Raw genomic sequence first — 12013 nt, 5'->3', positions numbered from 1 at the left:
TAGCACTGCCAAGTCCACCACTAAACCGTGTCCCTAAGATGACTTGGTCATCATCAATGCTGGTAGATCACTGCATTCTCCATCATTTTCAGTATCTAGCTAGTTTGGAGTGGGGAAGAGAAGGGGCAGCTTCCTGAAGAATAAAGTGTATCTCCTGTGGGCTATCAGATCACTGCAAAGGCAAGTCACTGAAGCTCATTTATCACACCCAAAACCTAAGTCGCATGCTAATTGCACTCTCGAGGGCTTTATGGTCAAGGCCATAGAGCATTACAGACAATAGAGTCAAGAAGGAATAAGCAATAGGTTTTGTTCTGCAGGCTGGGTTGCAAGCACAATGGAACCTGAATTTCACATGGAATATTACACATCAATCCAATATTTTTATTGCTGTTTTACACCACCTAAGTTTGACGCTTCTATTTTTTCCATAAGGAGCTGATAAAACAAGAGGTACCTTGCCTCATGTTATTCATCCTTCTCCATGAAGGGAGCCCAAATGATTACCAAAGGAGATACCTATGCATCTATGACTAAAAGGAATCCAGCCTTTAGGTTCCCATCAGCATCTTGACTCCTGAATACCACAGTCTTCTGGTCGTAAAAATTAGAATCAGGACTGCCTTGGCTCAGCTCAAAACAGACCTACTGAGGTTATGAGTTTATCTTTGATTTCTTCTATTTCTCCACACCACTCCCCCCTTCTCATTTCAAAGGCTACTTGAGTTTAACCTGACATACCTGAACATACCTTACCCTGTAATTTGCCAGACATCTTCACATGTGTCACAGGAGGTAGATGTCAGGAGCCAGCAACACTGGTTTACATTGCCTATTGGGTTTGTTACCTCTGTAGAGGTGGCATCTGCACTCCTTCAGATTCTGAAACTTAAGCCTCCTGCCTAACAGATGTCAGAAAACAAAAAAAAATCACCCTAAAAAAAAAAACCAAACCCACAACAAACAAACAAAACAAAAAAAAAAGAAAAGAAAGAAAAAGAAATTGCAGGCAATGTTTATGTAGAGACTGCAGATGCTTGTTAAACCCTTCTCACCTCACTTGTTCACCACCTGATGCATTTATACAATATGTGGTTTAGAAGTTCTTTGGTCTGGTACTAATCACAAAGCACAGTGGGGCCTTGAAATACTTAAAGCAATAGCACAATAAAATCCCACATCACATTTCCTCTTAATTCATGAGTTTATGCCACACTGAGAAGTACTTAATAAGAAAGTTAAAGGTTGCTGCATGGAATCCTTAAGACAATCCAAAGCATGAGGCTACACACACCATTTATCATACTAATACCTAGCACTTTTTGGATAAATGTTCAAATAATTTGATTATTCAACCATGAACATGGATTGCAGCTCAGATCCTGAGCTAGTATAAATGTAGCTATAATGAGCCACTTAGGCAGCATACTTTCTCATCCATCATTCAAATAATAAGTTTTGCACTGTAAATCACAATACCACCCCCACTTAATTCTAGGGGATATTTGGTCTCTGATTTCAATGGTGATAAAACCTATATCTGAATGGGAATTATAGACAAATCTAAGGTCAGTGTGATCAGATTATCTAGTTTGACAATTAATTAAAATCGAGTGCTACGAGCACAATTTTTCGGGTTTTTTTTTCTTCATTTGCTGAAAGTCAAAAACACTCAGCATTATAATTTCACTCTAAAACGTGAACAAAAAATATAACTCTGCACAATTACTTAACTTACGTATTATCTGTGTATCTATCTGTATTATCCTCTTTGATTGTGTATCAGTTTGCTTACTACTTTCCAGTCTATACATTCCCCATGAATAATTGTTTTTCCCATCTGCAAGAAACTTTTCAGAGGGAAAAAAACCCCAAAACCCTCTTTAGCCCCAGCTATGGTAGATGCAGAATAAAAATCATCCACCTTCTCTAGCAGCCAGTCCACTTGTGTGCTTATACAAGTAAGAAAGACACAAGACCTGGGATTCACCTAACTTGATATGCGTACAATATACCTATTGGAAACTAAGCTAGATACCATAATCCCATTCTAGTCAGCCAAAGCAATCAAAAATTGATTTACCTGATCTGGTTAGCACCTCCCTTAGCATAAGAAAACTTGCTCTCCAGACTCCACTGATTACCCTGGCTAAGTTTCCATTGACTACAACAGGGAACCAGCTATACAGCTTCAGGTATAGACATATTAGGTGAAATGAATCCTAGCCTACTCAGCTTATTGCTGGAAACAAAGTTATACCTTGACAACTGACAAAATGAGCATAAGATCCATGCTACAGTCAGGGAAACTGCAAGCTAGCCACATCTCATCACTTGAAAGCTGGCAGGCAACTTGGACATTGTCTAATGATGCAGAGAAAAGGCAAGAACCATGCAATGACATTGCAAAACAAACTTTGAACCCAACAACTGACCCTAAATTAATGTAATGGTAGAAAGGAATTGTTATTTTAAAGTACTTGGAGGCAAGAAGTGGTGATAAATTTAACTTTACCTCAGACACTGTATTTCCTGGGCACAATGCAAAATATGTATGTTAACCTTAGGGCTGCTCAAAGGAAAAAATTAGTCCATTTTTGAGGGCACTTTTTAAATGTTCACTCTTTGAAGGACTGGGTAACTGTTTCTTCTGTTTCTAAAAACACTTTTCCTCTTTGCTGACTGGTATCCAAAAGAACTTTCCCAACTAAGCAAGACAGCTTTCAGAGAAACTTGATGCCTCTGGACTCCTTGACCTCTGTAAAACTTCCACACGCAGTAGAGAAACAGAACTGTGTGGTGTCGGTACCTGATCTCCTCCTATTGATAAATGCATATTGGGTGTCCATACTGACATTTCATCTGCTGATTATTATTCAGCTAATCTTGACATTTTGACTTGCTGCTAACTGAACTGGTCAGCCTGCTCATGGAAGGCTCCAGCTCTTCATTCTGAATGCTCTTCAGGAGGCCATTGCTGGAAGAGCTCTACATCAGTGTGAGGTTCCACCCTGGTTTTCTTCCAATCCCCTCCATACCCTGCAACAGTAGAAGTCCTACTCTATGCTGAGGTTTACAGTTCTCAGGAAACTCCGTTGGAAGAGAGGATTTTTTTAAGCCATAGGTTAAAGAGTCAGTAAGGGCTGCAAGCATCAGTCTAATCTTGTGCACAAGGGCTACAATCCTTCAGAGCTCAAACACGACATCAGTACAACATCCCCACATTTGCAGCCAACCTTTAGTTCTAGGAAGAGGCTACAAAAAGAACACAGGAACAAAATGGGGAATTTAATTACTGTAGTCAATTCTAAAAGCTCTGATATTTTGAAAACGAATCGGAGCTAAAGATTTTTGTTTCAGTTGTTATCAAACAGAAAATATTTATGCAGGGGCATTACCATAATGAAAACAAGATTAATAATGGAAGGGGGAATGGTTCATTACCAAATTGTATTTGGACCTTGTGCCACCAGAAGTAATGAACTGACATTAGCAAACCATGACCCGAATCATACCCAGCTCATTTTGTGGCTCCCAGAAGAGAGGCGTTGCAAGTGATGAGAATAATTTTTCAATGGCTACACACTAGATCGATATACTAGCAAAGAACATAGCTTTCAAAGCTAAAGCATCACTTAATTTTCCTATTTTAACACGGTAAAATTTTATAAGGCCATAAAAATCAATACGGTGCGATCTCACTCGCTCCCCATGGCTCAGAACTTCGAACAGCAGATAAGTGGCAACTCAAAATTAATTTAGAAGCTGTATCAACGAGCTTTGGCAGGGCTTGAAATGAAGGCGATATAGTCATTCAATAGTAAGATAAGCAAGGCATTACAGACAACAAGAAAACTTGCCAGCACTTAACATTAGCAGGCAAGAAGTTACGGGGTATGTGCGTAGCCCGGGACGCTGTTGGGCACGGTAAGATTCCACACGTCCTCCTTAAGGCCCACGGTCTGCAGGCTCTAACAGCGCCTGCAACCAGCCTCAGCAACCTGGCTGTCACCACCACAAGCACCTCTCCTGAATACTCACTTTCCCTACCCCGAAATTCACCCACAGAAAAAAAAACCCCAAAAACAAAACAAAACAAAACAAAACAACAAAACAAAACAACAACAACAAAAAAAAAAAAAAAAAAAAACAAAAAAAAAAACAAACAAACAAACAAAAAAACACCACCAACTTAAAAAGTAGAAAGAAGCGGGATCCGCCCCGGGGGCTGAACGAGAGAGCCGAGGGGACAGGGCCAAGGCAGTGCCAACCCGCGCCCTCCACACGCCTCCCGCGGACGGGACCTCCCTTGTCCCCCCGCAGTCCCAGTCGCTGCGTACTCGGCCACGCACGCACGCACGCTCCGCCGCTGCCTGGAGCGCCCGGCCCGACAGAGGGGCTGCCACAGCAGCAGGAGGCACGGTCGCACCCGTCCTGCCTGCCCGTCGTTTTCCGAGGACCGGGCTGCCCCGAAGCCCCTTGGAAAAGCGTGGTTACTCAGCAGCGGCGGAGCCCCCAGTCACTGCGTCCACAGGAACTTCCCTCCTGCCCTGCCCACCGCTCCCGAACAGGGGATTACCCGCAGCGAAGCCTCCTGTCGTCGCAGAGCCAGCGTTGCCGAGGGCGCTGGAGCCGGACACCTCCGGCAGTCGTGCCTCGGATTCGCTCTCCTCCTCCGGACGGCCCTGGCCCGGCCACAGTCCCGCCCCGGGGTCAACGGCGGATGAGCGGTTTGCCCCGCTAATCTCCAGCAAGCGCCGCAAAGCCGAGGGCTCGGTCCGCCCCGGGAAGGGAAGGGCAGGGCACGGCAGGGGCGCCGGGGCGGCCCGTCCTCCCTTCGCGGCAGGGGAACGGGAGGATGCCGAGGGAGCAGCCGAGCCCGGCAGGGCTACAACCGACCAGGGGCTGCGGGGCTGTCCGCGTACGGAGCGCGGCCACAGACGCCAGGGCCGATCCGCCCGTCGGGGGATTACACCGCGCCTGTCGGCCGCGGGGATCCCGGAAGGCTTACCTGCGCCGCTAAAAATAATTGAGAGCTGGTGCGTGCACAGAGCTCACGTTAGTGCCTGTTGCAGAAGGGTAGCTACAAAGCGGCAGCACAACATAATACAGGATAGAAGGGTGAAGTTGCAAGATAAAGTATGCAAAAGTTGGGAAATGGATGAATTTTTCTAGTATAGCTGCTAAGTAATACATGAGCCAGGCTTTAATACTTCTTATGTTTTCTTTGGAGGATGCTTAGCACTTCCACTGCAAAGAAGCAGCCAAACTTAATCAGCACCAGGGAACGTGTGCCTCCATTGGAGACTTATGCTGTCACACTGAGTTGATCTTGTTCCATTTTTCCCATAACGTTTGAACCCGAGTTTTGTTTTCAGATAGGTCTGACAGTAGGGGAATTATTCCGAGCCATCTATGTTATACATCTTTCATGAAATCAGTGCAGAGACCAAGTAGTTCATGGACAGCCTTCCTACATGAATATATCTGTGATCGGAAAGACTGCTTGACCCAATCCCAACATCAAATAAATCACATGGATAAGAAGCCTTATAAAATTCCTGACTGTGGGAAAATAATCAATAGAAACTTATATATTCTTAAACTGCAAACAGCCACAAGCCAGATATTTATACAGACAAGAGGCCTCCTTAATTCCCTCCATCAAATGACTGCTTCTTTACTGTACAAAAATTGTTAACATTTCTAGACTGTGTGCAGCATTATGCACATAGGAATTTGTGAGGAAAATAAAGCCTATATGGCACCTTAAACTTAACTCCTTTCAGCTGGATGTTCTGTCCCTTCATAATCATTCCTCCTCCCCCATAGAATAACCAAATGAGCTTCCTAGTTTTATAATCCCATTTTACTAACTGGGATTGGAAGCACTAGGAGAATAGGGCCTCAGTTGTAAAAACATCCATATCTTTTAGGCTTGCATCGCTACGTGAACAACACTGTGCAAAGCTTCCCTCTCCTTGAGCAAGGCTCTTATTGATTTCAGTTGTGCTTATGAGTGCTTAGAACCCACTGCCTTTCAGCTATGTGTCTGGCTGTGCAGGTTACAGATAGAAGCTTGACCAGAGTGCACCATGATAAAAGGCTAGAAGCCTCTCAGTGGAAACCCAGGTACAAAAAGGGTATGGTGGACCCTCATACCTCTTCTCCCAGGCAGAGCTGGCATGCATCTGAGGCCTGGAGCAAGGAGCTGAGAAATGTTTAGACACAATCTTAAAGCCAGAAACGACAATAACTTCAGTAATTAGTTCACAGATCCCCTTCCACTCCTAGCAGTGCTGTCTTAAAATAAACCCACTCTTGCCTGCCTTGTCTGCTTCTTGATACCTGCATGCCAAAGTCACTGACCCTTAGCTCTGAAGACGCAAGATTCCTTTGAGCACTCCCTCTTCTGTCAAAGGGCATTAAAGGCAAAAATCCATGATGTGACTCAGCTGAGTCCATTTGGAGTGAAGTGCTGTAGACACTCTGGTCTTCTGCATTAATTAATTGTTCAGGTTAACTGGTCTGTGAAACTCTCCAAAACTAGTATCTGTTTCATTCAGATGATCCTGAATGATGCATAAGTAATAACAGCCCATTGCTGCAGAAAGGATCCTAGTTTAAACGAGTAAAAATCACAACCAACTGTTGAGGTCTATAAAGGTAGGCACTGTTCAAACAAACAGGGAGTTGCATCCCTTAGTGAATGACAATTTACATGTCAAACAGACACTGGTTTTGCAGAAAAACTGAGATGTAGAGTGATTAACTGACATTCAGCGTCACACAGCCTAGCCACGTTTCTTCTTTCCATTTATTTTCACCCCCTCATGTTCTTTCTCCATATCAACATGCCATGGATTTTGCCCCTCTTTTTCCTCAAATTTATTGCTTTGCTTTTCTGTAGGAAGCCTTCCAGGTAAGTTTTAAAAGTTCTTGAGTGAATGGGGGTATATGTACCTTCTCTTCCAAAATAAATTTGAAATAATTAAGGACAAGTATTATTTATTGACAATATCTAGTAGTAAATAGTGATCATCTCCAGGTGTACCTGGTATGAGGTTAAGTTGTGCTTAATGCCACAAGACAGTGTCTTATACTACACTATCTTTTAAACAGATTGCAGTTAGATTGGTTTCAGACTCTCTTCTTGCCTTTCAACAAAGCTCTTAACTTCATTAGAAACTTTGTGGGTGTAAGTCTGAAAACTATTTTTAAATTACTGAGAAACATGAAAGCAGTATGAACAGATACCCTTTCACAGCATCCTCAACATTAGATCTCACCAGACAATTGCTTACAAAGTAAGTCTAACTTTTCTTTGCAGTATAATAGACCAGAAGCATAGGTAAGTAGCATGGACCTTTCTTACTTCAGAACTGATAAACTCACTTTTACATTCTGAGAAGCTTCTAGCGATGAGAAGAAAAAGTGGATGCTCCTGTGATTAAGGCACTAAAATTAAGATTATAATTTACTTAATAAAATATTTTCTGTATTGTAGAAGTCCTTACTACATCCAAATAAAGTCAGGATCCTGCTGTGCTGGACACTGTGGAACCGCCTACAAAAGCAGCTCCTCCTGCTGCTAGGGTGTGAATCCTGGGCAAAGCTCAGCCATGGAGAGCTTGTGGGACCTAAGGCACATGTTCTCTCTTTTCATCTATTTTCTTTTCTTTATAATTGAGCTTTTAACACTGTTCTATGCCTGAGGAGGTGTTTCAGTGGCTAATTATGGACATATGCAAATAACAAGCAACAGACAAAGATCAGCAGATACATAAATAATAATTTAAGAAAATAAACAAGCAACTAGCAGAAGAGAGATCACCACTATAGAAATTAAAGAACTTACCTCTCTGAGGAACTGCTTTTTTGACCTCTCTAGCTGCTTAACTGAGCACAGCCTGTAGCAAATACAAGGAACTCCTCCCCTTTGGGTGTTTATTACAAGGAAACAATACTTCCTGTGACACCTGAGTAAATATCCTCTAGGAAAACCACCACAGAGTTTGCCTACAGCTAGCTTAGTATTCCTTTGGTCATAAATGCTATCCACCATAATGAAATATCAAGTATGTCCAAAAGCATGAGTTATTTATTGAATGTAAACATTTCTCTGAAGCAACCCTGAGCTTTGCCAGGTATTTTCTTTAGTTGATCAAAAGAACTCCGTAACCCCTTTTGAAGGTCTTAGATGTGTGATCCTTGTAATCACATTTAAGGGGCTGGTTAGCTCAGGAGATTGTTAATAGGATACAAAACGTTTCACATCCAACCCAGATCAGTGCAGATGGAAATCTGTGACTATTTAACGGCTCTTTCATGCCATGTGACCTAACGCAGTTCCTAAAGAAGAACTGTTTGTATTACTTGAAATTTGCAGAATGTGGTTTTCAGGCTCTTTTAATTGCAAGTGTAATACAGAACATTTGACAAGCAGGAAAATAGTTAAAAAGCTCAGTGATAATTAATGAATCCAATTAAAACTGCAATCAAAAGAATTTTGAAAATCCCCACTCCAAAACTATCTTCACTGTCTCAAGAAGTCCATAAGCACAGGTGAGTGTTATAGTAATCAAACAGCAGGAGTTGCTGGGAACCAGGAGTGATTTAGAAAAGTGACAGTTCTTCACGTAAATTTCACTCTATCAGCCCCTCTTACCAGACCCAGGATTTGCACATCTAGCATGAAAGCAGTGCCTTTGAATGTTGGTAGCCTAACTCACACTTACTGATTCATACCGAATAGGGAAAAAATAAAACCACTACAAAACCAAGCAAACATATGCAAGGCATTGTGATCAAATTTCACAGCTGTTTCTACTCGACAAGGTTTGAGGTAGCAAAGTTGTAGGGTTTTGCAGGTATTGTTTTCCATCTAAGAAAGTCCTAAGTCAGGCGCAGTTTGAACTCATATCTCAAACTCAGTTTTTAAAAAAGGTTCTTAACTTTTTGTTTTCACATAAAATATCAGGGAAAGAGCTATTGGAAATTCTGGAATATAAATCCTTCCACATGTATTCTAAAAATTGCAGGAGTGAAGATCAGGGGCCAAGTGATAACTGCAGAGAAGTTCTATGCTACAAAATGGCTTCTAGTGTCAGCAGTTACTTAGAGAGTACACTTATCCCTTCCTTGGAACATACTGATCACCAAAAGAACCTTAAAGGATTTTGCTTACGTACAGTGATGTGAACTAGTAAGAAGATGGTGGGGCATGTGAGGATTGCGGCTTTCTGCATGCCTGGGTGTAACGTAAAGCATCAATCTTGAGAACGTGTTCAGGTAAAGATTTGGGGTTGTAGAACTGCCATTTCCAAGTCTGCAGAACAGATCTCTCGTAGTCACAAAGCTGCCTTGAAAACTGTGGGATTAAAAAACTAAACTAAGCAATAAACACCAGTTAATACAGCAGTTCCCCTACTAACTGCTTTGAGGTTTCAGGTTTGGCACTTTATATTCTTTTGCAAAATACTTTTAAATCAGGAGGGTCTCCTTTAAGTCCTGGAGTAGCAGTGCCTACATTATGCACAATCCAAGTGAACAACGATAAATAAACTGTGTATTTCTTTACAGCTGTATTTCTCCATAGCCCCTGAACGTTTATGTAATCAGGAGTCTAGCACTGGAAAAATTACCCATTAAACAAATGTCACTATTAACATTACTAATGCACTATGTTATATAAATAGGATTGTGATCTAATGAAGTATAAGCAGCATGAATGTATTGGTAATTCAAGCAGTTAGATTGATGTTTGTTATATACATGTAGTTATCTGTGCTGTTCTGATATGACCTTTAAATACATCATAAATAAACAACCAAACAACAACAACCAAAAAACTGCAGAATCTTTCTATAAGATTATTTATACTTCTTTCCCATCCTGAATTAAAATAAGACCTAATGTCCAGAAGCTATTCAGTGTAGAGGCTCCTACATAATACATGCTTGTATAGCATCTAGCATCCAGTCTCTGACTTCATTGCATTCCAGGTGCTGCAATTTAATAGTGCTTGTTAATGGGGTAAATAGAGGTCTTTTCATATAAACTGATAAAAGAAGACTCTGTGTTGAGCAAATGTGTCTTTTCTTCTGCTTCTGGAGGGGTCACAGTGCATAAATGGAAGTGTCAGCCAGTAATGATAGATGGCATTTTGTGTGAGTGAAAAGGAGAGGGAATCAGTCTTGATCAGTAGCCAGAGCACATACATTTCTGTACAAAAAGTTGCACGTGAGATCTGCCTGACCAGTAGGTCTCCAGATCAGTTGCTCACTTTTCTTCTATCTAACATTTTTTCAATCAGCCTTGGCTGGTGCAGAAGATTCTCCACGTTCACAGTTTCCACAAACACCCATCGCAATTCTTCAAATGTCAATTTTGGACACTAAAGACATTATGGTTTACATAAGACCAACTTCTCTCAAGACTGAATCAGTTCCAATAGCCTTGGCAAGAGTCACAGGGCACCAGCTCCTTAATCTGTGGATTAACTGGATATTGAGGTTACCATTTGGAAAAATTAAGCTTCTAATCTTCATAATATGTAAGGAACTGTAAGATTTAGTCTAAATATTTGGGAACAAGATGGAAAAGAATGATAACCTAAGAAATCTCATGAGTTTTGTTTTGCTATGCCTTCTTTTTTAAACCATGCTTTTTTAAAGCAAGTACCATGATTTTGAAAAGATACAACTTGTGTGGTTTGCAAATTTGAGACTGGAACTACTCAAATTACTATTCTTAGAGAATTTCAAGTTTGGAATATCACATACGATGCAGAATACTTCCAATGGACACACAATGTTTTGAGTGTTCTTTGTTCTGCTCCCTTTCTTTTTTTTTTTTTCCTGTTTTACACTGGTTCGGACATACTAGGAGCTTGCTACCAGTCTTGAATGTCCTTCCCTTGGAGCCAGAGGTAACAAGTACATTGCCAGACTTCACACTCTTCACAAATCCACACGTCATTAATCCCAAACAGTTGTAAAACAACTAACAAAAAAATAAACCCTAGAAAATTATCTTTTTCTTTCAGGCAAGAAGGAGTCAGGTTGGTTGTATCACACTAGCCCCAAATGGAGAATGACAGCATAATCTAAGAATAACCTGAAAAGCTTTTCTTGACGTTTTTCTCCATTATTCTGTTAGTACTGTTATAAATTCCCCAGCCTCCTAAACCAGGGGCACACCCCAAATGAGTCTTATAAACAGTTTCCTATTTGTGAGTCTGTCATTAATCTCTGAGGATGTTCCAAAGATAGCTCTTGGAGGATTTGGATTTGTCATCTTCTTCTTTTTAATCCAGTTAGGGAGTGTAGCAAACAGTGACACAAACAGGATTACATTTTGAAGGGGCCCATGCCTGGTTATGCATGCGGCACACAGACATGTTGAGCTCTGGTTTCCAGCTCTGCAGTTTGCTCTCTTCCTGGCTGTTCCTCCTCTTTTCTGGTTGATTGTAAACATATTTGAAAAATGCATACTTATTTTGGAAAAAAATTGCAGATTTTTTTAATTTTTTTAAGAGGAAAGAAGGAGGAAAGCTGTGTGCTATCCTGGTTTTTAGCATCTTACCTGTCTTTATTACCATAATTGTGTCCCAGTGCTCTCCCAGTTAGTTAACTATATGCAGCATTCCCAACACTGTGTTCTGCTGAATGACAAGACAGCCTTGTAATTTCAGCTGCTAGCAGGAATGGAGGCAGTTCTTCCCCACTCCTACAGATGACTTCCAGGCACATGAGAAACAAAAAGGTGGTTGGTGACAGCCAGCATGGCTTCACTAAGGAGAAATCCTGCCTGACCAATTTGGTGGCCTTCTATGATGGGGCTACGGAACTGATGGACAGCGGCAGAGCAGTTGATGTCATCTACCTGGACTTGTGCAAAGCGTTCGACACTGTCCCACACGACATTGTTGTGTCTAAATTGGAGAGACATCAATTTGATGGGTGGACCACTCGGTGGATAAAGAACTGGCTGGATGGCCGCATGCAAAGAG

The sequence above is a fragment of the Psittacula echo genome (assembly GCF_963264785.1).
Source record: "Psittacula echo genome assembly, chromosome: 2".
Lineage (NCBI taxonomy): Eukaryota > Metazoa > Chordata > Aves > Psittaciformes > Psittacidae > Psittacula > Psittacula echo.
The sequence above is the reverse complement of the archived record's forward strand: the minus strand, read 5'-3'. Positions refer to the sequence as shown.